Below are 27,884 nucleotides of genomic sequence, written 5' to 3' on the forward strand. Positions count from 1 at the left end.
AAGGTGTCGGCAGGGTTGGTTCCCTCTGGAGACTCTGGAGAAGAATCACTCCATGCCTCTTTCCTAGCTTCTGGTGGTTGCTGGCTATCCTTGGTGTTCCTAGGTGTCTTAGTTACCTAGTGCTGCTATAACAGAAATATCACAAGTGGATGGCTTTAACAAGGAGAAATTTATTCTCTCACGGTCTAGGAGGCTACAAGTCCGAATTCAGGGTGTCAGCTCCAGGGGAAGGCTTTCTTTGTTGCTCTGGGGAAAGGTCCTTGTCATCAGTCTTCCTCAGTCAAGGAGCTTCCAAAGGACTACCTATTCTCCTTGCTCTTGTTTCTTGGTGTTAATGAGGTCCCTCTCCTCTCTGCTCGCTTCTCTCTTTTATATCTCAAAAGAGATTGACTCAAGATACAACCTAATCCTGTAAATGGAGTCCTGCCTCATTAACATAACTGCCTCTAATCCTGCCTCATTAACATCATAGAGGTTTACACAAAGAATAACCACATCAGACCACAAAATGGTAGACACTCACACAATACTGGGAATCATAGCCTAGCCAAGTTGGTACACATTTTGGGGGGACATGATTCAATCCATAACACTAGGCTTGTAGCTACATCACTTCAGTTTCTACCTCCGTCTTTACTTGATGTGTGTGTCTCTGTGTCTCTGGGTCACCAAGTCTCCTGTTCTTTTCTCTTATAAAGATACCAGTCATTGGATTTAGGGCCCACCCTAATCCAGAATGATCTCATCTTAACAAAGACTTTATTATTTCCAAACAAGGTCACATTCACAGATATCAGGGGTAAGGACTTCAACATATCTTTTGAGGGGACACAATTCAACCCACTGCACATGGTATTCCACTCTTGGTAGTTTCCCATTTGTTACCAGTCCTACTATTTCAGAGAGCTGAATAAAACTAAAAAAAAAAATTATCTTTAGATATAGAGTATTTACTATAATAAAAGATGAGCTAGTTTTTTTGTTTTTGTTTGTGTGTATGTGTGTATGTTTTTCCCTCTGTGGAATCCTTGAAAGTTTCGTGGTGGTTCGACTATTTGTAGTCACAACCCCACTCCCAATTCCCATGTTTTCTTTTTCATAACAGTTATCACCTAACATCTGATATAATTTCTTATTACTCTTAGATATTTTTGTGTTTATTATTTACTATTTGTCTCAGCCTACTAGATTGTTGAGCAGCAGTTCGCAGGGACTACCAAGACCCACTGCTGATCCAGACAATGAAGTTTCAGGAGGCTCTGGGCCAATCTTTAGAATCATAGAATAACCACAATAGAAAAGGGCCATTGAGATCAGCAAGCTCAAGCCCCACATTTTGTAGACAAGAAAATCAAGGTTTAGAAGAATCCAGTCGATAACCCTCATCAGACAGAGTGGCTGATGGATCCTGATCTGACTTTAAGTTCCTAAGAGACTAACTTCCATAATAAATGAACATGAGAAGTCAGGCTAATCTTGGCCTTCCTCTAAATTCTTGCAAGACCCAAACCACTTAACCGCATTTCTTCAGTTTTGCTATTTGTCTAACAGTTCCTACTTGCATAAGTGTCCTTCTAACTCCTCAGATTACATTGATAAATCTTGCAAGCTTGCAAAATTTTGAAGATAAAAACACCACCTGCAAAGCTAAAGTTAGACACATCTTGGTAAATGTTTTTTCCTATGAGTAATTATATCTCTGGACCAATAAGCAGCATCATGATAAACGGAGAAAAGGTTGAGGTTGTCAAGGGTTTCATTTTATGGATCCACAGTCAACACCTATGGAAGCAGCAATCAAGAAATCAAAAGAGGCATTGCATTGAGCAAATCTGCTGCAAAAGACCTCTTTAAAGTGTTAAAAAACAAAGATGTCACGTTGAAGGCTAAGGTGGGCCTGACCCAAGCCATGGTGTTTTTGATTGCCTCACATGCATGTGGAAGCTGAACGATGAATAAGGAAGATCAAAGAAGAGTTGATGCCTCTGAATTGTGGCGTTGGCTAAGAATATTGAATATACCATGTACTGCCAGAAGAACGAACAAATCTGTCTTGGAAGAAGTACAACCAGAATGCTCCTTAGAAGCAAGGATGTTGAGATTACTCTCACATACTTTAGACATGTTATCAGGAGGGATCAGTCCCTGGAGAAGGACATCATGCTTAGTAAAGTAGAGGGTCAGCAAAAAAGAGGAAGACCCTCAACGAGGTGGATTGACACAGTGGCTGCAACAATGAGCTCAAGCAGAGCAGCAATTGTGAGGATGGTGCAGGACCCAGCTGTGTTTCTTTCTGTTGTACACAGGGTTGCTATGAGTCGGAATCACCTCAATGGTACCTAACGACAACAACAATCATATCTCTACATATCTCTATCATATCTCTGGTGGGACTCTAATATGGATCTAAAATCATGAAAAATCAGTTCTGAATATGGGCTTGAGTTCTGCCATAAAAATAATTCACCCAAGTAGATACATACGTGTCTTAGCCTTCTAGGGCTGCTATAACAAAATACCATAAGGCGGGTGGCTTTAAAGAACAGGAATGTATTTTCTCACAGTTCTAGAGGTTAGAAGGACAAATGATGGTCTCGTCCATGTCGATTCCTTCTGGGGCACTGAGAGAGAAACTGTTCATGTCTCTTTCCTGATTCTGGTGGCTGCTGGCAATATTTGGCATTCCTTTGCTTGCAGATGTATCTTCACATGGTGCCTTCTCCTGTGTGTGACTCTGTTTCCACTCAAAAGGGATTAGGACTAGGACCCAGCCTACTCCAATATGACTTAACTGATAGCATCTTAAAAGGAAGACCCCCTTTCCCCAAACAAGGTCACATTCACAGGCACAGAAATTAGAATTTCAACATTTTTTTGAGGGACAGAATTCAATCCCCACCAATACGTTTTGACTTTGGAGAGTTTTTTATTAAAGCTTAGGTTTGAAGGGCAGGCAGGCATCAGTACCTTCAGGCCTGACTTTTGCCCTGTCCCGCCACCTCTTATTTTTCTGCCCTGGATTTTCCTGACAGCAGAGAGTTTTGTGCTCAGGAGCTATACAGGCTCTGGACAATGCAGAAGCAGGAATGGTGTTTGACTTATCATCATTCCCCTACCTTGTCTAGCACAATGCCTTGCACAGGCTACATTCCCAATGGTGTTTGTTGAGAGAATACATAAGTATGTAAGTATTATGAAAGGAAACCTTAGTATGCCTTTCAATTTATAAATTCATAAAATATCTTCATGTATGATTGCTGGGGAGTCCCTGGGTGGTACAAATGGTTAATGTGCTTGGTTGCTACCTGAAAGGCTGGAGGTTCAAGTCCGCCCACAGGCACCTCAGAAGAAAGGCCTGGCAATCTACTTCCAAAAAATCAGCCATTAAAAATCCTGTGGAGCACAGTTGTACCCTGACACACATAGAGTTGCCATGAGACAGAGTCGACTCGATGGCAACTGTTTTTTTGTTTGTTTGTTTTGTTTTTATCATTGCTGAACATTAAATGCAATTCATAAGAAATATATCATCCAAAAAGTCTCATTCTCTCTTTTTTCATTCTAACTGGTCCCGTTTTAAACATAAATATACCTTTTTTTAATTCTTGGAAATTTTTCTTATGAAAACAAACAACCCGCCCCCACAAAAATGTAAGAAGCACAACATAGAGAAATTAGAATGTCAAGAATCATTTAACTGAAAAGGAAACTAACCAAGATGCAAAAACCCAAACCCGTTGCTGTCAAGCCAATTCCAATTCATAGAGACCTATAAGACAGAGTAAAACTGCCCCATAGGATTTCCAAGGCTATAATCTTTCTGCCTTGGAGTGGCTAGTGGATTTGAACCACTGACCTTCTGGTTAGCAGCCAAGCGCTTAACTACTGTGTCACTAGGGCTCCCTAACCAAGATGGCAGACACATGTTACACCAAGTGCGTTTACTGTAACTATATGAGGCGATTTGAATATGATGGGTTGAAATTGGGTTTGAATCTTTGAAATTGCCTCTCTGAGCTCTGCTCCCTCCCCAGTAAATGGGAATACTTACATGACCTTTCAAGTTCATTGAGAGTGTTTGGTGATGGGATATAAACACTGTGACTACATTAAAAAATTAGCACCTGGCATTTATAAGCAGGTAATAAAAGACGGCTGTTATAAAGAAACAAAACCACAAATGATTGTCTGATGACTCTTCAATGTAAAGGCTACATTTTCCGTTTTAAAAAAAAAAGGGGTGATTTGCCGTGAAAATAGAAACACCTGTGCATACATGAGCAACCGTTCCCATTTTTACCGTAATTAGCTCCCTAATTGAGCATTGAAATTCACCCAGAGTATTTGCGTGTGTAACTGGCTGTCATTCATTACCAAAGGCGGGCCTGTGCTATGCTATTCTACAAGTCAAATGACTGAAAGATGCGTGTCTTTTGGAAATCTTTGCGAAACAATGGAGTTCCTGGGTGGTGTAAACAGTTACCACACTACGGACCAAAAGGTTGGAGGCCCCAGTTCACCCAGAGCCTTCTTGGAAGAAAAATCAGCCATTGAAAACCCTATGGAGTACAACTCTACTCTGCAACACATGGGATCGCCACAAGTTAAAATTGAAATGGTTAAGCGGGGTGCCCAAACAAACAAAAAACCAAAATAACGTGGGTTATTTGTATCGAATGAACAACTAGACCTGGCTCCATGAGGACCTCTTAAGTTTTAAAATAATGATAATTGAAGCTAAGGTAGATCCCAAAGGTTTGGAAGTAGAAATTTCCACAATTAAGGAAATTTCCCTTGGAATAAAGGAATATTTCACATTAAAAAAAGAAAGAAAAAACCTTCTCAATAATATCTTTTAACTTTGGGAGCTTCCAAGGCACTGTTTCTCTTTAAGCAACAAATTTAGGAAGTCTTGTTCATCGAGTCACATTTTTTCTTTTTTTCCACCTCACCTGCTTGAGAATCAGAGCCAAACTTTCTCATTGCAGTTATCTTCCTTTTAGCATGGATTCTAGAATGCGAACTTGCTGGTATCTCCGATACCAGGGCAGCAGGTTTGCAGAGCCAAGAGCTGCCTGCCTCAGGGCTCTTTGGTACACGGCATTACAAAGGCCAGTGCGGTTTCGACTCAGCTACTGAGCATAGCACAGGGATCGCCCCATCCTGGCTGAGACTCTTCCCAGGAAAGGCAAATGAACTCTGTGCTGTCACTGGGATTTCAGGTTCAAGGAGACAGAGCTTCTGAGGAAAGGGATTATATACGAGTCCCTAGACAGCTCTCCCTGGAGAAGGACATCATGCTTGGTAGAGTAGAGGAAGACCCTCAGTGAGATGGACTGACACACAGTGGCTGCAACAATGGGCTCAAGCATAACAAAGATTGTGAGGATGACGCAGGATTGGCAGTGTTTCATTCTGTTGTACATAGGGTGGCTATGAGTCAGAACCAACTCTACAACACCTAACAACAACAACAACAAAGCAGCTCTATCCCTCCTCTTTCCTCTGCCACCATCTCCTTTTCATCTGTGGCACTTTCCCACCTTCGATCCTTCCTTTAGGCGCCCTAAGCCCTCCAGGTCTCTCCTCATTCCGTTGCCAAAACCCGATCTTTGGGAAAACTCTACTAATTGTGATAGTTTAATGTGTGTCTTCCAGGGGATTTTAAGAAAGGCCAAAGCCTTGATTTATTCAGCAAACATTTCTCTTGCGCTCCCTATGTGGCAGGCACCATAATGATAGGGTACATGTAAAGACAAAGAAGGTTCTGAAAGTGTTTACCAGCTAGAGGAAAAGATGGGTGAGTCGACACCAAGACTTGCTGAGAGACAGTATAGCAGAGTGGCTGTGAATGCCAGCTCTATCCCACTTGCCTGGGTCCCAATGCTGGCTCTTGCCTTGGACAAGTTATTTATTTTATTGTGTTCTAGCTGAAAGTTTACAGCTCAAGTTAATTTCTCATACAAAAATTTGTACACATATTGTTATATGACACTAGTTGCAATCCCTATAATGTGACAGCACATTCCCCCTTTCCACCCCGGGTTTCCCGTATCCATCCCACCAGCTCTTGTCCCTTCCAGACTTCTTATCCTGCCTCTGGACAGGAGCCACCCATTTGGTCTTGTGTATCTGCTTGAACTAAGAACCGCACTCTTCACAAGTATTATTTTATGTTTTGTAGTTCAGTCTAATCTTTGTCTGAAGAGTTGGGTTCAGGGATGGTTTCAGTTCTGGACTAACGGAGCATCTGGGGGCAATAGTTCCAGGGGTTCCTCTGGTCTCAGACCATTAAGTCTGGTCTTTTTATGTGAATGTGAGTTCTGCTCCACACTTTTTTCCTGCTCCGTCAGGGACTCTCTGCTGTGTTTCCTGTCAGGGCAGTCATTGGTGGTAGCCAGGTACCATCTAGTTCTTCTGGTCTCAGGCTGATGGAGTCTCTGGGTTATGTGCCCCTTTTGTCTCTTGGGAAACCCTGGTGGCGTAGTGGTTAAGTGCTACAGCTGCTAACCAAAAGGTCAGCAGTTCAAATCCACCAGCCTCTCCTTGGAAACTCTATGCGGCAGTTCTGCTCTGTCCTGTAGGGTCTCTATGAGCCGGAATCAACTCAACGGCAACAGGTACGGGTTTGTCTCTTGGCCTAATATTTTCCTTGTGTCTTTGGTGTTCTTCATCCTCCTTTACTCCAAGTGGGTTGGGACCAATTGATGCATTTAGATGGTCGCTCGCAAGCTTTTAAGACCCTAGACGAGACTCACCAAAGTGGGACGCAGAACATTTTCTTAATAAATTTCGTTATGCCAATTGACCTAGATGTCCCCCGAAACCATGGTCCCCAGAACCCGGCCCCAGCTACTCTGTCCTTCAAAGTGTTTGGTTGTGTTCAGGAAACTTCTTAGCTTTTGCTTTAGTCCAGTTGTGCTGACTTCTGTACTGTGTGTTGCCCTTCCCTCCACCTAAGATGATTCTTGCCAACTATCTAGTTAGTGAATTCACCTCTCCCTCCCTCTCCACACTTGTAACCATCAAAGAATGTTTTCTTCTGTGTTTAAACCTTTTCTTGAATTTTTATAATAGTGGTCTCATACAATATTTGTCCTTTTGCAACTAATTTCACTCAGCATAATGCCCTCCAGGTTCATCCATGTTGTGAGATGTTTCGTGGATTCGTCATTGTTCTTTATCATTGCATAGTATTCCATTGTGTGTATGTACCATAATTTGTTTATCTATTCGTCTGTTGATGGACACCTAGGTTATTTCCATCTTTTTGCTATTGTGAACAGCACTGCCATGAAAATGGGTGTGCATAAATCGATTCGTGTGAGGCCCCTTATTTCTCTAGGATATATTCCAAGGAGTGGGATTGCTGGATCGTATGGAACTTCTATATTTAGCTTTTTAAAAAAAGTGCCAAATCGATTTCCAAAGTGGTTGTACCATTTTACATTCCCACCAACAGTGCGTAAGTATTCAGTCTCTCCACAACCTCCCCAACATTTATTATTTTGTGTTTTGGGGATTAGTGCCAACCTTGTTGAGGTGAGATGGTATCTCATTGTAGTTTTGATTTGCATTTCTGTAATGGCTAACGATCATGAGCATTTCCTCATGTATCTGTAAGCCGCCTAACTGTCTTCTTTGGTGAAGTATCTGTTCATATCCTTTGCCCATTTTTTTCTTTTTTTTTATTGTGCTTTAAGTGAAAGTTTACAATTCAAGTCAGTTTCTCATACAAAAACATACACATTGTTATGTGACCCTAGCTGCTCTCCCTACAATGTGACAGCACACTCCTTTTCTCCACCCTGTATTTCCCGTGTCCATTCAACCAGCTCCTGTCCCCCTCTGCCTTCTCATCTCACCTCCAGGCAGGAGCTGCCCACATAGTCTTGTGTGTTCACTTGAGCTAAGAAGCACACTCATTTGCCCATTTTTTAAATTGAGTTAGTTGTCTTTTTTGTTGTTGAGGTATTGTAGTATCTTGTAGATTTTAGAGATTAGATCCTTATTGGATATGTCATAGCCAAAATCTTTTTTCCCAGTCTGTAGGTTGTCTTTTTACTCTTTCGGTGAAGTCTTTTGATGAACATAAGTGGGTGATTTTTAGGAGCTCCCAGTTATCTAGTTTCTCTTCTGGTGTTTGTACATTGTTAGTTATGGTTTGTACTCTGTTTATGCCATGTATTAGGGCTCCTAGCATTGTCCCTATTTTTTCTTCCATGATCTTTATTGTTTTAGATTTTATATTTAGGTCTTTGATCCATTTTGAGTTAGTTTTTGTACATGGTGTGAGGTATGGGTTTTATTTTTGTTTTTTTGCAGCTGGATATCCAGTTATGCCAGCATCATTTGTTAAAGAGGCTGTCTTCCCCCCATTTAATGAACTTTGGGCCTTTGTCAAATATCAGCTGCTGATAGGTGGGTGGACAAGTTATTTAACTTCTGCACTTCACTTTCTTCATTATAAATGGAACTTTTTCTTAGAATTGAGATGTTGTTGTTAGGTGCCGATGAATCAGTTTCGACTCATTGCGACACCATGTACAACAGAACAAGCCACTGCCCAGTCCTGCACCATCCTCACAATTGTTGCTGTTCTTGAGCCCATTGTTGCAGCCACTGTGTCAATCCATCTCATTGAGGGTCTTCCTCTTTTTCGCTGATCCTCTACTTTGCCAGGCATGATGTCTGTCTCCAGGGGCTGGTCCTTCCTGATAATATGTCCAAAGTACGTGAGATGAAATCTTGCCATCTTAACTTCTAAGGAGCATTCTGGCTGTACTTCTAAGACAGATTTGTTTCTTCTTCTGGCAGTCCACGTTATATTCAATATTCTTTAACAACAACATAATTCAAATGTATCAATTCTTCTTCAGTCTTCCTTATTCATTTTCCAGCTTTCTCCTGCATATGAGGCGATTGAAAATACTGTGGCTTGGGTCAGGCGCACCTTAATCCTCAAAGTAATATTTTTGCTTTTTAACACTTTAAAGAAGTCTTTTGGAGCAGATTTGCCCAAAGTAATGTGTCATTTGACTTATTGACTGCTGCTTCCATGGGCGTTGATTGTGGAAGAATTGAGATACAGATTAAATAATTTAATAGGTATGATTGATTGAAAATAGTGACATATGAACGGACTTACAGGTTTTGCAGGTAATACAACTCCTAATGCTTAGTAGTCTTGGAGTGTGTTTAGAGTTAATTTCATGCAGAAGTATAACACAGTCTTCTGTTTTTAGACCAGGAGTTGGCAAACTACCGCCTGTGGGCTAAAACTCTCCCACTACCTCTTTTTGTAAGGCCTGTGAACTAAGAATGATTTTTAAATTTTTAACTAGCTACATTTTAAATCGGGGCTGATCAAAGAAAAAGATATGACCATGAGGTAGCAGCATTGCTCAACAAGCTATTTACTGGGGCCAACGGACAGACAGTGGCATGCAGGCGGTGGTCTCCCGCAACAGAAAGTCTGCCAGAGGAAAGTGAGCAAGGTGGGGAGTCTCTGGGTCAGAGAGCTCTGGAGGACCAGCAAAGCTGGAGGTCCTTATAGCTACAGCGATTTATCTTATCTAGGGCTACCAGATGTTGGGCACAGTTTTGAGGGGTTTGTAAAGCAGACAAGCTCTAAGTGGCTAAAAATCTGCTTACTGGAGCTATTTTTAGAACAATTTAAAGTGTACAGATGAGTTTGGCGCTGATTTTTTTTTTTTTTGGGTGGGGAGGCTAACGGGCTTCAGCTTGTTACGAAGAAGTAAACAACTTGTGGGCAATACACAGAGGCCATCTTTGGCTCATTTATGTAACAAATGGTTATATACCAAGCCCAAACCCATCGCCGTCCAGTCAATTCCGACTCATAGCGACCCTATAGGACAGAGGAGAACTGCTCCATAGAGTTTCCAAGGTGCAGCGGGTAGATTTGAACTGCCAACCTTTTGGTTAGCAGCTGAATGCTTAACCACTGCACCACCAGGGCTCTACAATGGTTATACAAGTACCTACATAATATCCTCGAATTTGCCTAAAATATTTACTATCGGGTCCTTTAGAGAAAAGCTTGCCGACGCCTGGTCTAGACGAACACTGGCTAATAGAACTTTCTGGGATGACGCAAATGTTCTGTGTCTGCACTGTTAAATGCAGTAAACACTAGACTCGTGGCATTTGTGCACTTAAAATGCGGCTGGTATGACTGAAAAAGTCAATTTTTTATTTCATGGACTTATAATTCATTTTAATTTAACTAGCCACATGTGACTAGTGGCAATCGTATTAGACGGAGCAGCTCTTGATAACTTTAAGTCTAAAGAGTTCTGTCAATGTTGCTCTCTCTCAATTTAGTACAACAACCCAGAGGCTGTCTGAGTCAAACGGAAGGCCACACTCTTAATCAGATTGTTGCCCCAGACTGGCTTTCATTGTCTGCTAGAAAATGCCTAATGGAAAGTGCTTGAAAAATGCATGTGGGCACACTCTTATTTCCACTTTAGGCTGCTACTTTGCCTCTACCCATTACATCTGCTTTCGACTAGAGTAAAGCGGTTGGCCTTTTCAACCCGGCGAGGCCCCAAATTAAGGAACTCTTAATTAACAGGGTTCAGGGCAGCAGACAGGGAAAATCTCTTAGCAAAGCTGTATTTCCTTCCATCCCTGTTTACAGACTGGCTCATTTCAGCTCTAGTTCATTTCTTTTATAAGCCTTTGTTGAAAACAGTAAGAAGGCGCAAACATACATCATCATTATGGATACTGCCAACCATGTCCCCCTAAGAGTAAAGTCACATTTGCCACATATTCTGGCCTCCAAAGTAGCACAGGTGATAATTTTATCAACTGTCTTGCAATGGTATAACACGGGTAACCAGCTTTCCAGCCTCCAATATTTGAGTCTTTGTTGCCCACAGCCTAAGTACATCAATGTTACATACTTTAGGTTCTCTCACGGGCAGTGCCTTAGTTATCTAGTGCTGCTTTAACAGAAATACTGCAAGTGGGTGGCTTTAAGAATCAGAAATTTATTTTCTCACTGTTTAGGAAGCTAGAAGTCTAAAATCAAGGTGCCAGCTCTAGGGGAAGGTTTTTTTTTCTCTGTTGGTTCTAGGGGAAAGTCCTTGCCTCTTCAACTTCTATTCCTTTGGCTCCTCGGTGATCTTCATGTGGCATGGCATCTATCATCCCCCACCTCTGCTTGCTCACTTGCTTGTTTAATCATTTTATATCTCAAAAGAGATTGACTTAAGACGCACTATACACTAACACTGTCTCATTAACATAACAAAGACAACTCATTCCCAAAAGGGATTATAACCACAGGTATGTTTGTTGCTGTTTGGTGCTGTCCAGTCAATTCCAACCCATAGCGACCCTATGTACAACAGAATGAAACACTGCCAGGTCCTGTGCCATGTTCACAATTGTTGCTATGCTTGAGCCCATTGTTGCAGCCACTGTGTCAATCTGTCTTTTTCACTGACCCTCTGCTTTACCAAGCATGATGCCCTTCTCTAGGGACTGATCCCTCCTGAAAACATGTCCAAAGTACATGAGACAAAGTCTAGCCACCCTCCCTTCTAAGGAGCATTCTGGTTGTACTTCTTCCAAGACAGATTTGTCCGTTCTTTTGGCAGTTCACGGTATATTCAATACTCTTCACCAGCACCATAATTCAAAGACATCAATTCTTCCTTGGTCTTCCTTATTCATTTCCAGCTTTCACATGCATATGAAGTGATTGAAAACACCATGCTTGGGTCAGGCCCACCTTAGTCCTTAAAGTGACATCTTTGCTTTTTAACACTTTAAAGAGATCTTTTGCAGCAGATTTGCCTAATACAATATAACCTTTGATTTCTTTTTTTTTTATTGTGCTTTAAGTGAAAGTTTACAAATCAAGTCAGTCTCTCACACAAAAACTTATATACACCTTGCTACATACTCCCAATTCCTCTCCCCCTAATGAGACAGCCTGCTCCCTCCCTCCACTCTCTCTTTTCATGTCCATTTCACCAGCTTCTAACCCCCTCCACCCTCTCATCTCCCCTCCAGGCAGGAGATGCCAACATAGTCTCAAGTGTCCACCTGATCCAAGAAGCTCACTCCTCACCAGCATCCCTCTCCAACCCATTGTCCAGTCCAATCCATGTCTGAAGAGTTGGCTTTGGGAATGGTTTCTGTCCTGGGCCAACAGAAGGTCTGGGGGCCATGACCACCAGGGTCCTTCTATTCTCAGTCAGACCATTAAGTCTGGCCTTTTTATGAGAATTTGGGGTCTGCATCCCACTGCTCTCCTGCTCCCTCAGGGGTTCTCTGTTGTGTTCCCTGTCAGGGCAGTCATTGGTTGTAGCCGAGCACCATCTAGTTCTTCTGGTCTCAGGCTAATGTAGTCTCTGGTTTACGTGGCCCTTTCTGTCTCTTAGGCTTGTAATTACCTTGTGTCCTTGGTGTTCTTCATTCTTCCTTGATCCAGGTGGGTTGAGACCAATCGATGCATCTTAGATGGCCGCTGGCTGGCGTTTTTAAGACCCCAGACGCCACTCTCCAAAGTGGGATGCAAAAATGTTTTCTTAATAGATTTTATTATACCAATTGACTAGATGTCCCCTGAAACCATGGTCCTCAAACCCCCGCCTCTGCTACACTGGCCTTCGAAGAATTCAGTTTATTTTATTCAAGAAACTTCTTTGCTTTTGGTTTAGTCCAGTTGTGCTGACCTCTCCTGTGCTGTGTGTTGTCTTTCCTGTCACCTAAAGTAGTTCTTATCTACTATCTAATCAGTGAATACTCCTCTCTCACCCACTCTCCCTCCCCCCTCTCATAACCATCAAAGAATATTTTCTTCTCTGTTTAAACTATTTCTCGAGTTCTTATAATAGTGGTCTTATACAATATTTGTCCTTTTGCAACTGGCTGATTTCACTCGTTTTTTAAATACCTTTCAGATTCCTCCATGTTATGAAATGTTTCACAGATTCATCACTGTTCTTTATCGATGCATAGTATTCCATCCTGTGAATATACCATAATTTATTTACCCATTCATCCATCGATGGGCACCTTGGTTGCTTCCATTTTTTGCTATGGTAAACAGTGCTGCAATGAACATAGGTGTGCATATATCTGTTTGTGTAAAGGCTCTTACCTCTCTAGGATATATTCCAAGGAGTGGGATTGCTGGATCGCACGGTAATTCTATTTCTAGCTTTTTAAGGAAGCGCCAAATCGATTTCCAAAGTGGTTGTACCTTTTTAAATTCCAATCTCTCCACAACCTCTCCAACATTTATTACCTTCTGTTTTTTGGATTAATGCCAGCCTTGTTGGAGTGAGATGGAATCTCATTGTAGTTTTGATCTGCATTTCTCTAATGGGTAATGATCGTGAGCATTTCCTCATGTATCTGTTAGCTACCTGAATGTCTTCTTTAGTGAAGTGTCTGTTCATTTCTTTTGCTCGTTTTTTAAATGGGTTATTTGTCTTTTTACAGTTGAGTTTTTGCAGTATCATGTAGATTTTAGAGATCAGGCACTGATCGGAAATGTCATAGCTAAAAACTTTTTCCCAGTCTGTAGGTAATCTTTTTACTCTTTTGGTGAAGTCTTTGGATGAGCATAGGTGTTTGATTTTTAGGAGCTCCCAGTTATCTAGTTTTTCTTCTGCATTTTTAGTAATGTTTTGTATACTTTTCATGCCATGTATTAGGGCTCCTAGTGTTGTCCCTATTTTTTCTTCCATGATTTTTATCGTTTTAGATTTTATATTTAGGTCTGATCCATTTTGAGCTCGTTTTTGCATATGGACTGAGGTGTGGGTCTTATTTCATTTTTTTTTTGCAGATGGATATCCAGTTATGCCAGCACCATGTTACAAAGACTGTCTTTTCTCCATTTAATTGTTTTGGGGCCTTTGTCAAATATCAGCTGCTCATATGTGGATGGATTTATGTCTGGATTCTCAATTCTGTTCCATTGGACTATGTATCTGTTGTCGTACCGGTAGCAGGCTGTTTTGACTACTGTGGCGGTATAATAGGTTCTAAAATCAGGTAGAGTAAGGCCTCCCACTTTGCTCTTCTTTTTCAGTAATGCCTTATTTATCCGGGGCCTCTTTCCCTTCCATATGAAGTTGGTGATTCGTTTCTCCATCTCATTAAAGAATGCCCTTGGGATTTTGATTGGAATTGCATTAAATGTGTAGATTGCTTTTAGTAGAATAGATATTTTTATAACGTTAAGTCTTCCTATCCATGAGCAAGGTATGTTTTTCCACTTAGGTAGGTCTCTTTTGGTTTCTTGCAGAAGTGTTTTGTAGTTTTCTTTGTATAAGTCTTTTACATCTCTGGTAGGATTTATTCCTAAGTATTTTATCTTCTTGGGAGCTACTGTAAATGGTATTGATTTGGTGATTTCCTCTTCAATGTTCTTTTTGTTAGTGTAGAGGAATCCAACTGATTTTTGTATGTTTATCTTCTATCCCGATCCTCTGCTGAACTCTTCTATTAGTTTCAGTAGTTTTCTTTAGGGTTTTCTGTGTATAAGATCATGTCATCTGCAAATAGAGATACTTTTACTTCTTCCTTGCCCATCTGGATGCCCTTTATTTCTTTATCTAGCCTAATTGCTCTGGCTAGGACCTCCAGCACAATGTTGAATAAGAACAGTGATAAAGGGCGTCTTTGTCTGGTTCCTGATCTCAAGGGGAATGCTTTCAGGCTCTCTCCATTTAGGATGCTGTTGGCTGTTGGCTTTGTATAAATGCCCTTAATTATGTTGAGGAATTTTCCTTCTATTCCTATTTTGCTGAGAGTTTTTATCATGGATGACTGTTGAACTTTGTCAAATGCCTTTTCTGCATCAATTGATAAAATCATGTGATTCTTGTCTTTTGTTTTATTTCTATGATGGATTGCATTAATTGTTTTTCTAACGTTGAACCATCCCTGCATACCTGGTATGAATCCCACTTGGTCATGGTGAATTATTTTTTTGATATGTTGTTGAATTCTATTGGCCAGAGTTTTGCTGAGGATTTTTGCATCTAAGTTCATGAGGGATATTGATCTGTTATTTTCTTTCTTAGTGTTGTCTTTATCTGGTTTTGGTATGAGGGATATGGTGGCTTCATAAAATGAACTTGGGAGTATTCCATCCTTTTCTATGCTCTGAAATACCTTTAGTAGTAGTGGTGTTAACTCTTCTCTGAAAGTTTGGTAGAACTCTGCAGTGAAGCTGTCCAGTGAAGCCGTCAGGGCCAGGGCTTTTTTTTTGGGGGGGGGAGTTTTTTGATTACCTTATCAATCTCTTCTTTTGTTATGGGTCTATTTAGTTGTTCTACCTCTGTTTGTGTTAGTTTAGGTAGGCAGTGTGTTTCTAGGAATTCATCCATTTCTTCTAGGTTTTCAAATTTGTCAGAGTACAATTTTTCATAGTAATTTGATACAATTCTTTGAATTTCAGTTGGGTCTGTTGTAATATCACCCATCTCATTTCTTATTTGGGTTATTTGCTGCCTCTCCTGTTTTTCTTTTGTCAGTTTGGCCAGTGGTTTATCAATTTTGTTGATTTTTTCAAAGAACCAGCTTTTGGTCTTGTTAATTCTGTCAATTGTTTTTCTGTTTTCTATTTCATTTAGTTCTGCTCTAATTTTTATTATTTGTTTTCTTCTGGTGCCTGAGGGCTTCTTTTGTTGCTTTTTTTCTATTTGCTCAAGTTGTATGGATAATTCTTTGATTTTGGCCCTTTCTTCTTTTTGGATGTGTGCATTTATTGACATAAATTGACCTCTGAGCACTGCTTTCGCTGTGTCCCAAAGGTTCTGACAGGAAGTGTTTTCATTCTCATTGGATTCTCTGAATTGCTTTATTCCATCCTTAATGTCTTCTATAATCCAGTCTTTTTTGAGCAGGGTATTGTTCAGTTTTCAAGTGTTTGATTTCTTTTCCCTGCTTTTCCTGTTATTGATTTCCACTTTTATGGCCTTATGGTCAGAGAAGATGCTTTGTAATATTTCAGTGTTTTGGATTCTGCTAAGGCTTGCTTTATGACCTAATATGTGGTCTATTTTAGAGAATGTTCCATGTGCACTAGAAAAGGAAGTCTACCTGGTTGCTGTTGGGTGGAGTGTTCTGTATATGTCTACGAGGTCAAGTTGGTTGATTGTGGCATTTAGATCTTCCGTGTCTTTATTGAGCTTCTTTCTGGATGTCCTGTCCTCTGAAAGTGGTGTGTTGAAGTCCCCCACTATCTCACTTTTCAATGCTGATAGAGTTTGTTTTATGTATCTTGCAGCCCTGTCATTGGGTGCATAAATATTTAATATGGTTATATCTTCCTGGTATATTGTCCCTTTAATCATTATATAGTGTCCTTCCTTATCCTTTATAATGGATTTAACTTTAAAGTTCTATTTTGTCAGAAATTAATATTGCCAGTCCTGCTCTTTTTTGATTGCTGTTTGCTTGATATATTTTTTCCTTCCTTTGAGTTTTAGTTTGTTTGTGTCTGTAAGTCTAAGGTGTGTCTCTTGTAGGCAGCGTATAGATGGATCTTGTTTTTTAACCCATTCTGCCACTCTGTGTCTCTGTATTGGTGCATTTAGTCCATTTACATTCAGGGTAATTATGGATAGGTATGAATTTTGTGCTATCATTTTGATGTCTTTTTTCGTGTGTTGTTGACAGTTTCTTTTTCTCACTTAATTTTATGTGCTGAGTAGATTATCTTTATATATTGTCCTTTCCTCATATTCGTTGTTGTTGATTTTGTTTCTGCTGAGTCTCTATCTTTTTCTTGTGTTTTATTTTGATATGTAGGATAGTTTGTCTCCTTTGTGGTTACCTTATTATTTACCCCTGTTTTTCTAAATTTAAACCTAACTTTTATTTCTTTGTATCGCCTTATCTTCTTCTCCATATGGAAGATCTATGACTACATTTCTTAGTCCCTTTTTATTGTTGTCTTCTCTTACATAATAACATCGCTGTTGCCCTGTTTTGAGTGTTTTTTTCAATCTTGCTTTGTTTTTTTTTTTTTTTATTTCCCTGTCTGGGTTGACTTCTGATTGCTCTGCCCAGTGTTCTAATCTTGGGCTGATACCTGATATTATTGATTTTCTAACCAAAGAACTCCCTTTAGTATTTCTTGTAGTTTTGGTTTGGTTTTTATGAATTCCCTAAACTTCTGTTTATCTGGAAATGTCCTAATTTCACCTTCATATTTAAGAGACAGGTTTGCTGATATATGATTCTTGCTGGCAATTTTTTTCCTTCAATTTTTTTAAATAAGTCATCCCATTGCCTTCTTGCCTGCATGGTTTCTGCCAAGTAGTCCAAGTTTATTCCTATTGGCTCTCCTTTGTAGGTGACTTTTCATTTATCCCTCGCTGCTCTTAAAATTCTCTCTATATCTTTGGTTTTGGCAAGTTCGATTATAATATGTCTTGGTGACTTTCTTTTAACATCTACCTTATGTGGAGTTTGGTCAGCATCTTGGATACATATCATCTCATCTTTCACGATAGCAGGGAAGTTTTATGTCAACAAATCTTCAACAATTCTCTCTGTATTTTCTCTTATCCTTCCCTGTTCTGGTACTCCTATCACTCGTAGGTTATTTCTCTTGATAGAGCCCCACATGATTCTTAATGTTTCTTCATCTTTTAAAATTATTTTATCTGATTTTTCTTCAAATATATTAGTGCCAAGTGATTTATCTTCAAGTTCAGAAATTCTGCCTTCCCCTTGCTCAGTTCTGCTCCTCTGACTTTCTACTGAGTTGTATACGTCTGTAATTTTATTGTTAATCTTCTGAATTTCTGATTGCTGTCTGTCTACGGATTTTTCCAGCTCATTAAATTTTTCATTATGTTCCTGAATAATCTTTTTAATTTCTTCAATTGCTTTATCTGTGTGTTCCTTGGCTTTTTCTGTGTATTGCTTCATTTCCTTCCTGATGTCTTGAAGCGTTCTGCATATTAATCTTTTGTATTCTGCCTCTGGTAGTTCCAGGAATGTACGTTCATCTAGAAGATCCCTTGATTCTTTGTTTTGAAAGCTTGTTGAGGCGATCATGGTCTGTTTCTTTATGTGACCATACTAACTGTTGTCTCCGAGCCATCTATAAGTTATTGCATTAGTTTATTTTATGTCTGCTTACTGTGTCATAGCTTCTTGCTGTGTTTTGTTTTGATATGCCTAAATGGGTTGCTTGAGTGAGCTAGGTTATTTTTGCCTTTGGAGCTCTGATGTCCTGTCCCCAGATGGCTAGAGCTGTTATCAGGTATATCAGTCTAGAAGTCTATTCACTTTTCTTGTATGAATTCAGCTCAGGTGTCCAGGTAGCTGATCATCAAGTGTGTGGTACAGGCTCTGTCCTACAGTCTTAGAGGGGCACGGGTGATTGGTGTAGATACCGGTATCTGGTTGCAGCAGGGGGTTACACTCTGAACAAGATGGGGGCTGAGAATCGTCCCCCACGTGTCTCTGAGGAAAGCGTGTCCCTGATCCTTAGAGCATACAAGTGGGTGGGTTCTGCAGGCAGACCATGGGCACCAAATATTTTTGGTTGTAAGGACTGGGAGGTACCAGTTACCCTTGAACCCCTGTCACGGGTGGCTGGGTGACCTGAGTGGAGCTACCAGTCCTTAGACCCCTGATATGGGTAGGTGAGGACCTGTTTAATAGGCAAAGCAATGTCAAACATCAAACACCCACCTCTCTGCCACACAGCTGAAATGGTTGGGGTCTGCCAACAAGGGCCTATTCTCCTGAAATAGGCCCACACAGGTCCATGCAGAGGGGAAAGGTACTCAAAGTCCACGGACCATTTATGCCTGGACAGGAGCTGCTTCTGTGCTGAGCTCCCCTGGTTAGTGGAGCCGGCAAATTATCTTTTTCCCCAATTGCAAATTTTTTCCTTTTCCAAGGCCAGGAGGATGGCTCTAGGTGCTCAACAGGGCCTATCTCAGGCCCAGAGAATTTAGCTGCTGAAGCCGGCTTGTGGGGGTGGGTGCACGGTAAAATATATGCAATTACTTAGCTTTTGCCGAGAGCGCCTTTCTTCTCTGGTTCCAGAGGTGTGAGTAGGCTGTGTGGCTGGCTCCTTCTCCCTGAGGAAATTGTGGCTGAACGCTAGTACCAGTCTGCCGCAGCCGCCCCTCCGGGAACGGTGCCTGAGGGCTCCCCATGATTCAGGTCCGGTAACTCCTCTCCACTTCTGAATCGTCTCTTCCTCCCCCTGCCCCTCAGTTCATTTTCTAAGCTTGCCTTTGATGCTCAGGGCTCCTAGCTTATCATAAATAACACTCGTTTCACTTGCTTTTTCAGGTCTTTGTTGTAAAGAGGGCTCGCAAGAAGCATCTGTCTATTCTGGCATCTTGGCTCCACCTCCCCTTTGATTTCTTGACTGCTGCTTTCATGGGCATTGATTGTAGATCCAAGTAAAATGAAGTCCTTAACAACTTCAATCTTTTCTCTGCTTATCACGATGTTGCTTATTGATCCAGTTGTGAGGATTTTTCTTTTCTTTATGTCTTCTATCTTCATCAATAAGTGCTTCAAGTCCTCTTCATTTTCAGCAAGCAAAGTTGTGTCATCTGCATAATGCAGGTTGTTAGTGAGTCTTCCTCCAATCCTGATGCCCTGTTCTTCTTCATATGGTCCAGTTTCTCAGATTATTTGCTTAGCATACAGATTGAACAAGTATGGTGAAAGGATTCAACCCTGACACACACCTTTCCTGACTTTAAACCACACGGTATTGCCTTGTTCTGTCCGAACAACTGCCTCTTGATCTATGTACAGGTTCCTCATGAGCACAATTAAGTGTTCTGGAATTCCCATTCTTCACAATGTTACCCATAGTTCCTTACGATTCACACAGTCAAAAACCTTTGCATAGTCAATAAAACACAGGTAAACATCTTTCTGGTATTCTCTGCTTTCAGCCAAGATCCATCTGACATCAGGAATGATATCCCTTTTTCCATGTCCTTTTCTGAATCAGGCTTGAATTTCTGGCAGTTCCCTGCTGATGTACTGTTATAACTGCCTTTGAATGATTTTCAGCAAAATTTTACTTGTGTGTAATATTAATGGGAAACCCTGGTGGTGTAGTGGTTAAGTGCTATGGCTGCTAACCAAGAGGTCGGCAGTTCGAAACCGCCAGGTGCCCCTTGGAAACTCTATGGGGAAGTTCTACTCTGTCCTATAGGGTCGCTATGAGTCAGAATCGACTTGACGGCAGCGGGTTTGGTTTTTTTGGTGATATTAATGATATTGTTCGATAATTTCCATATTCTGTTGGATCACCTTTCTTTGGAATGGGTACAAATATGGATCTCTTCCAGTCGGTTGGCCAGGTAGTTGACTTCCAAATTTCTTGGCATAGATGAGCAAGTGCTTCCAGCACTGCATCTGACTGTTGAAACACCTCAATTGGTATCCTGTCAATTCCTGGAGCCTTGACACAGGTTTGGGGGTTAGGACTTACAACACATTTTGGGATACACAATCCCATCCATAACAGGCAGCAACTTATTTTCAAGTTCCACATTCTACACTGGTTAAAAGTAGGCTTGGTTTCACACCATAAAAAAATCCAGTTAAGGAAAGCGGGGCCAAGATGGCTGACTAGGTAGACGCTACCTCGGATCCCTCTTGCAGCAAAGACTTGGAAAACCAAGTGAATCGATCACATACATGACAATCTATGAACCCTGAACAACAAACACAGATTTAAAGAGTTGACCTGAGTGACAGAGATGGAGAACGAACAACTACGGGGAAGCAGCGACTGTTTTCGGAGCCTGGAGCCAGTGTCCCAGTCAGGTAACCTTGGCACCAGGCTTAGGACTGGGTGCAGGGGAGCTGACTACAACATCTTGTGACCGGGCAAACACGGGGCGCAGCCCTACCCCCCTGAACTGACCCCGGGAAGGGGCCCAGCCAGTCCACGCGGGTGGCGTGGCAACGCGGCTGGTGGGAGGAGAAGTCCCGGGAGGCAGTGACTGGTTTTGGAGCCGGGAGTGCAGCGTCCCAGCCGGGGAACCTTGGCGCCGGGTTTGGACTGGGCCCAGGGGAGCTGAACACAACATCTTGTGACGGCGCAAACACAGGGCGCAGCCCTACTCCCCTGAACTAACCCTGGGAGGGGGCCCATCCAGTCCGCCGGGCGGTGCGGAGACGCGGCTGGCGGGACGAGAAGTCCCCGGGAGGCAGCGACTGATTTTGGAGCCGGGAGTGCAGCGTCCCAGCAGGGGAACCTTGACGCTAGGCTTTGGATTGGCAGCAGAGGATCTGACCGCAGCTTCAACGGGCCAGACCCTCGGGGACAATCTCCACACAGCCAGCACACATAGGCAACATGCCCCTCGGGAATCTCAGATAAAATAGTCATCCCAAGCAAGATAAGCAACTTTGGCTTTATTCCAGGGTGTACTCTCTCCTGTTTTTCTGAACCCTCCCCTTCCCTTCCTGGCGGCTTCATTAACATTGGAATTTCCTGAGCCAGAGGGAGAACGGCTTCGGCTCTGCAGCTTTGCTTTTCCCTTTTTTTTTTTTTTTGGTCTTTTCCTAACCCATTCTTCCGGCCTGAGAGAAGGAACCACAAAAAACCCAGGGACCAAAAATACTTCCCTAATTGGACTAAAAACACAGAACCAGCTGCAGCCAAGCATATATGATCCAAATCTCGGGCTTTCATCCTTACAGGGAACAAGGTGGCTGTAATAATGCAAAGGCAGTTCTGATAGGGATCTGACTGCATTTTTTTTTAGCGGATTTACTGGAAAAACAAGTTTCCCAGGTCTGATATCTCTGCTTATTCAACAGAGCCCTAACTGACCCACAACAGGGAACTGAGGGCTGAAGCTTCCCCCAGACCACCTAGCCTCTTGCCTTAGGGGTCTAAAGAGGGTGACACCTACCAATCAGTAGAGGTACTTGCATTGGGGGCCTAAGGTACAGCTGCAGAGCCCTCCCACCAAGGTGCTATAGGAATAGAGACACACCTACCTCACTGACACTTGCGGGAAGCCTGTCAGCATCCTGCCTCCCCTGGAGTGTGAACCCCAGCTGCTAATAGAATCTGGTGCACACAACTATCACCACTACTTCTCGAGGTGGATAGGTATTAGGGTGCAGCACACACTTGATGACCCAAAATCAGATTCTACTCAAGAAGAGTGAATAGACTCAGGCATATATATCTGGCAACAGCCCAAACCAGCTGGTAATAGGTCATAAGTAAGTCAAGGGCTACAACAAACAAGACAGCACAATCTAGTAGCCCATCCACATATATTGAAAGAAAACAAAACAAGATAAGACTCAGTGAGCAAATATAGAATAAATCACTACTATATCATGGCTCAGAGACAGAGTCGATATCAAACCACATAAAGAAGCAGACCATGACAGCTTCTACAACCCCCCAAACAAAAGAATCAAAATCTTTCCCAAATGAAGATACAATCCTGGAATTATCAGATACAGAATATAAAAAACTAATTTACAAAATGCTTCAAGACATCAGGGATGACATCAGAAATGAAATAAGGCAAACTGCAGAAAAAGCCAAGGAACACACTGATAAAACAATTGAAGAACTCAAAAAGATTATTCAAGAACATAGTGGAAAAATTAACGAGTTGCAAGAATCCATAGAGAGAGCATGCAGAAATCCAAAAGATTAACAATAAAATTACAGAATTAGACAACACAATAGGACGTCAGAGGAGCAGACTCGAGCAATTAGAATGCAGAGTGGGACATCTGGAGGACCAGGGAATTAACACCAACATAGCTGAAAAAAAATCAGATAAAAGAATTTAAAAAAAAATGAAGAAACCCTAAGAATCATGTGGGACTCTATCAAGAAGGATAACTTGCGAGTGATTGGAGTTCCAGAACAGGGAGGGAGGACATAAAACACAGAGAAAATAGTTGAAGATCTGCTGACAGAAAACTTCCCTGACATCATGAAAGATGAAAGGATATCCATCCAAGATGTTCATCGAACCCCAGTTAAGATTGATCCAAAAAGAAAAACACCAAGACATATTATCATCAAACTCGCCAAAACCAAAGATAAACAGAAAATTTTAAAAGCAGCCGGGGAGAAAAGAAAGGTCTCCTTCAAGGGAGAATCAATAAGAATAAGTTCAGACTACTCAGCAGAAACCATGCAGGCAAGAAGGCAATGGGATGACATATACAGAGCACTGAAGGAGAAAAACTGCCAGCCAAGGATCATATATCCAGCAAAACTCTCTCTGAAATATGAAGGCGAAATTAGGATATTTACAGATAAACACAAGCTTAGAGAATTTGCAAAAACCAAACCAAAGCTACAAGAAATACTAAAGGAAATTGTTTGGTCAGAAAACCAATAATATCAGATACCAGCACAACACAAGGTCACAGAACAGAACATCCTGATATCAACTCAAATAGGGAAATCACAAAAACAAATTAAGATTAATTAAAAACAAAATGCTGAAAACAGGGAATCATTGAAGTCAATATGTAAAAGATCACAATAATCAAAAAGAGGGACTAAATACAGGCGGCATAGAACTGCCATATGGAGAGGGATACAAGGCGATATAGGACAATACAAGTTAGGTTTTTACTTCGAAAAATAGGGGTAAATATTAAGGTAAACACAAAGAGGTATAACAACCCCATAACTCAAAATAAAAGCCAAGAAAAACGTAACGACTCAACAAACATAAAGTCAAATACTACGAAAATAAGAATCTCACAATTTACAAAGAAAAACGTCTCAGCACAAAAAAGTAAGTAGAAAAATGAAATTGTCAACAACACACATAAAAAGACATCAAAATGACACCACTAAACACTTATCTATAATTACGCTGAATGTAAATGGACTAAATGCACCAATAAAGAGACAGAGAGTCTCAGACTGGATAAAGAAACAGAATCCATCTGTATGCTGCCTACGAGAGACACACCTTAGACTTAGAGACACAAACAAACTAAAACTCAAAGAATGGAAAAAAATATATCAAGCAAACAATAAGCAAAAAAGAAGAGGAGAAGCAATATTAATTTCTCACAAAATAGACTTTAAACTTAAATCCACCACAAAGGATAAAGAAGGACACTACATAATGATAAAAGGGACAATTGATCAGGAAGACATAACCATATTAAATATTTATGCACCCAATGACAGGGCTGCAAGATACATAAAACAAATTTTAACAGAACTGAAAAGTGAGATAGACACCTCCACAATTATAGTAGGAGACTTCAACACACCACTTTCGGAGAAGGACAGGACTTCCAGTAAGAAGCTCAATAGAGACACAGAAGACCTAATTACAACAATCAACCAACTTGACCTCATTGACTTATACAGAACTCTCCACTCAACTGCTGCAAAGTATACTTTTTTTTCTAGCACACATGGAACATTCTCTAGAATAGATCACATATTAGGTCATAAAACAAACCTTTGCAGAATCCAAAACATCGAAATATTACAGAGCATCTTCTCAGACCACAAGGCAATAAAAGTAGAAATCCATAACAGAAAAACTAGGGAAAAGAAATCAAATACTTGGAAACTGAAGAATACCTCCTGAAAAAAGACTGGGCTATAGAAGACATTAAGGAGGGAATAAGGAAATCCATAGAATGCAACGAGAATGAAAATACTTCCTATCAAAACCTCTGGGACACAGCAAAAGCAGTGCTCAGAGGCCAATTTATATGGATAAATGCACACATACAAAAAGAAGAAAGAGCCCAAATCAGAGAACTGTCCCTACAACTTGAACAAATAGAAAGTGAGCAACAAAAGAACCCATCAGGCACCAGAAGAAAACAAATAATAAAAATTAGAGCTGAACTAAATTAGAGAACAGAAAAACAAGTGAAAGAATTAACAAAGCCAAAAGTTGGTTCTTTGAAAAAATTAACAAAATTGATAAACCATTGGCTAGACTGACTAAAGAAATACAGGAAAGGAAACAAATAACCCCGAATACGAAACCAGAAGGGCCACATCACAACAGACCCAACTGAAATTAAAAGAATCATATCGGATTATTATGAAAAATTGTACTCTAACAAATTTGAAAACCTAGAAGAAATGGATGAATTCCTGGAAAAACACTACCTACCTAAACTAACACAATCAGAAGTAGAACAACTAAATAGACCCATAACAAAAAAAGAGATTGAAACAGTAATCAAAAAACTCCCAACAAAAAAAAGCCCTGGCCCGGATGGCTATACTGCAGAGTTCTACCAAACTTTCAGAGAAGAGATAACACCACTACTACTAAAAGTATTTCAAAGCATAGAAAATGACGGAATACTACCCAACTCATTCTATGAAGCCACCATCTCCCTGATACCAAAACCAGGTAAAGACATCACAAAAAAAGACAATTACAGACCTATATCCCTCATGAACATAGATGCAAAAATCCTCAACAAAATTCTAGCCAGTAGAATTCAACAACATATCAAACAAATAATTCACCACGACCAAGTGAGATTTATACCAGGTATGCAAGGCTGGTTTAATATTAAAAAAACCATTAATGTAATCCACCATATAAATAAAACAAAAGACAAAAACCACATGATCTTATCAATTGATGCAGAAAAGGCATTTGACAAAGTCCAACACCCATTTATGATAAAAACTCTCACCAAAAGAGCAATTGAAGGAAAATTCCTCAATATAATAAAGGGCATCTATGCAAAGCCAACAGCCAATATCACTCTAAATGGACAGAGCCTGAAAGCATTTCCCTTGAGAATGGGAACCAGACAAGGATGCCCTTTATCACCGCTCTTATTCAACATTGTGCTAGAAGTCCTAGCCAGAGCAATTAGGCTAGACAAAGAAATAAAGGGCATCTGGATTGGCAAAGAGGAAGTAAAATTATCTCTATTTGCAGATGGCATGATCTTATACACAGAAAACCCCAAGGAATCCTCCAGAAAACTACTGAAACTAATAGAAGAGTTTGGAAGAGTCTCAGGTTATAAGATAAACATACAAAAATCACTTGGATTCCTCTACATCAACAACAAGAACATCGAAGAGGAAATAACCAAATCAATACCATTCACAGTAGCCCCCAAGAAGATAAAATACTTAGAAATAAATCTTACCAAGGATGTAAAAGGCCTATACGAAGAAAACTACAAAGTTCTACTACAAGAAATTCAAAAGGACATACTTAAGTGGAAAAACATACCTTGCTCATGGATAGGAAGACTTAACATAGTAAAAATGTCTATTCTACCAAAAGCCATCTATACATACAATGCACTTCCGATCCAAATTCCAATGTCATTTTTTAAGGTGATAGAGAAACAAATCACCAACTTCATATGGAAGGGAAAGAAGCCTTGGATAAGCAAAGCATTACCGAAAAAGAAGAAGAAAGTGGGAGGCCTCACTCTACCTGATTTCAGAACCTATTATACAGCCACAGTAGTCAAAACAGCCTGGTACTGGTACAACAACAGACACATAGACCAATGGAACAGAATTGAGAACGCAGAGATAAATCCATCCACATATGAGCAGCTGATATTTGACAAAGGCCCAGTGTCAGTTAATTGGGGAAAAGATAGTCTTTTTAACAAATGGTACTGGCATAACTGGATATCCATTTGCAAAAAAATGAAACAGGACCCATACCTCACACCAAGCACAAAAACTAACTCCAAGTGGATCAAAGACCTAAATATAAAGACTAAAACGATAAAGATTATGGAAGAAAAAATAGGGACAACCTTAGGAGCCCTAATACAAGGCATAAACAGAATACAGAACATTACCAAAAATGACGAAGAGAAACCAGATACCTGGGAGCTCCTAAAAATCAAACACCTATGCTCATCTAAAGACTTCACCAAAAGAGTAAAAAGACCACCTACAGACTGGGAAAGAATTTTCAGCTATGACATCTCCGACCAGCGCCTGATCTCTAAAATCTACATGATTCTGTCAAAACTCAACCACAAAAAGACAAACAACCCAATTAAGACGTGGGCAAAGGATATGAACACACACTTCACTAAAGAAGATATTCAGGCAGCTAACAGATACATGAGAAAACGCTCTCGATCATTAGCCATTAGAGAAATGCAAATTAAAACTACGATGAGATTCCATCTCACTCCAACAAGGCTGGCATTAATCCAAAAAACACCAAATAATAAATGTTGGAGAGGCTGCGGAGAGATTGGAACTCTTATACACTGCTGGTGGGAATGGAAAATGGTACAACCACTTTGGAAATCTATCTGGCGTTATCTTAAACAGTTAGAAATAGAACTACCATACAACCCAGAAATCCCACTCCTCGGAATATACCCTAGAGAAATAAGAGCCTTCACACAAACGGATATATGCACACCCATGTTTATTGCAGCTCTGTTTACAATAGCAAAAAGCTGGAAGCAACCAAGGTGTCCATCAACGGATGAATGGTTAAATAAATTGTGGTATATTCACACAATGGAATACTACGCATCGATAAAGAACAGTGACGAATCTCTGAAACATTTCATAACATGGAGGAACCTGGAAGGGATTATGCTGAGCGAAATTAGTCAGAGGCAAAAGGACAAATATTGTATAAGACCACTATTAAAAGATCTTGAGAAATAGTATAAACTGAGAAGAACACATAGTTTTGTGGTTACGAGGAGGAGAGGGAGGGAGGGTGGGAGAGGGTTTTTTTACTGATTAATTAGCTGATAAGAACTGCTTTAGGTGAAGGGAAGGACAATACTCAATACATGGAAGGTCAGCTCAACTGGACTGGACCAAAAGCAAAGAAGTTTCCGGGATAAAATGAATGCTTCAAAGGTCAGCAGAGCAATGG

At 40.6% G+C, this 27,884-nt stretch overlaps 1 protein-coding gene across 14 annotated transcripts in view; it reads left to right on the top strand.

Moving 5' to 3' along the window:
* TLR7 (toll like receptor 7) overlaps positions 1–27,884 on the top strand; it is a 140,412-nt gene that overhangs the window by 13,404 nt on the left and 99,124 nt on the right. The window contains exon 3 of one of the 14 annotated variants that reach the window (XR_010319737.1): positions 1,181–27,726. The exons of the other annotated variants lie outside the window; for them this stretch is intronic. The gene's annotated coding sequence lies outside the window, so the exon portion shown is untranslated. Of the gene's footprint in view, positions 1–1,180; positions 27,727–27,884 lie in introns of those variants that run through there. 14 annotated transcript variants of the gene reach the window in all.

The sequence above is a fragment of the Loxodonta africana genome, chromosome X (assembly GCF_030014295.1).
Source record: "Loxodonta africana isolate mLoxAfr1 chromosome X, mLoxAfr1.hap2, whole genome shotgun sequence".
Classification (NCBI taxonomy): Eukaryota; Metazoa; Chordata; class Mammalia; order Proboscidea; family Elephantidae; genus Loxodonta; species Loxodonta africana.